Source organism: Setaria italica, chromosome VI (assembly GCF_000263155.2).
Source record: "Setaria italica strain Yugu1 chromosome VI, Setaria_italica_v2.0, whole genome shotgun sequence".
Taxonomy (NCBI): Eukaryota; Viridiplantae; Streptophyta; class Magnoliopsida; order Poales; family Poaceae; genus Setaria; species Setaria italica.
The window spans coordinates 978,942-980,318 of record NC_028455.1 but is presented as its reverse complement, the minus strand read 5'-3'; the positions used below and the strand labels follow the sequence as shown (position 1 = coordinate 980,318).

General features: G+C 38.6%; 1 pseudogene; it reads left to right on the top strand.

Moving 5' to 3' along the window:
- Positions 1–1,377, top strand: part of LOC101785835 — a 6,061-nt pseudogene that overhangs the window by 2,128 nt on the left and 2,556 nt on the right.

Here is a 1,377-nt window from a genome sequence, read left to right as displayed (position 1 = left end):
TCGGAGCAAAATAGTGAAAAACCAACAATAACGGGGGGGTTGGGAAAGCCTATTAAATTTAACCCCATCACAACGGATGTAAGGATGCTAATTTAGGAGTACTAAACATAACTAATTCAAAAACATAAACGCATAAAATGGAATTTATTCACAAGACGAATCTATTAAGCTAAATAGTCATGATTTGACAATGTGGTGCTACAGTAATCATTTGCTAATGATGGATTAATTAGGCTTAATAGATTCGTCTCGCGAATTAGCATAAGGTTCTGCAATTAGTTTTATAATTAGCTCATGTTTAGTCCTCCTAATTAGCATCCAAACATCCGATGTGACACTTTTAAAGTTTAGCACCTCGTATCCAAACAACCCCTAAACAATCGGAGGCCCTAATAGGAAGAAACGAAACAAAATACCAGGCCCCACCTGTGTCAGGCTAATGATCATGCCTGTATTTCCTAAAGGCCGGCGCCTCAACAATTAGATCGCACACCGTACGCCCTAGCGCTGCCGCCAAAAGCTGCCCTGCTGCCGCATCTGCCGTGCTGTGCGGCTGCGCCCGGTGATCCCTCCAGAGTTGTGTCTCGTGCGCGTGTTATTCTATTTACTGTTCGACTTTGCCGGATGAGATTAGACTGTTCCTATTCAACTTTGCCGGATGAGATTAGACGGTTCCTATTCAACTGCGCCGGCACCAGGTACACTACTCGATTACCAATTTCCTAATTTTCTATACCATTAATTATTAATTTAGTATCACAAGTTATTTAATTTCATCTGATTTATAACTATTGTGTATTTGTAATAATTTCAGCACTGTGGAATATCATGTTGTCTTTTGATGTTTCATATGATGTTGAGGTATATGATCTTATTTCTGAATTAAAGATTATAAAATTCACTTTGCCAGATGGCGTAATGTCTACTATGGAGATTTTTGAGCATGTCAGAGATGTGGATTGTTATCCTAATATCTCCATTGCTTACCCACTCTTATTTACTATGTCTGACTGTCGCATCGGCTGAAAGTTGCTTACCGACTCTTATTTACTATGTCTGACTATCGCATCGGCTCAAAGAAGTTTTTCAAAGTTGAAGTTATTGAGGAACTATTTGAGGTCAACAATAACTCAGGAGAGGTTAAATGGTTTGGCAACATTATGTATTGAGAAGAAATTGTTGGATGAGATTGACATCAACCCTATCATAAGTGACTTTGCTTCGAGGAATGTTAGAAGAAACTTTTAAGGTAATATATATAAGTAAGGGGGTGTTTGGATACGAGGTGCTAAACTTTAGCAGGGTCACATCGGATATTCGGATGCTAATTAGAAGGACTAAACATGAGCTAATTACAAAACTAATTGCACAGATGGA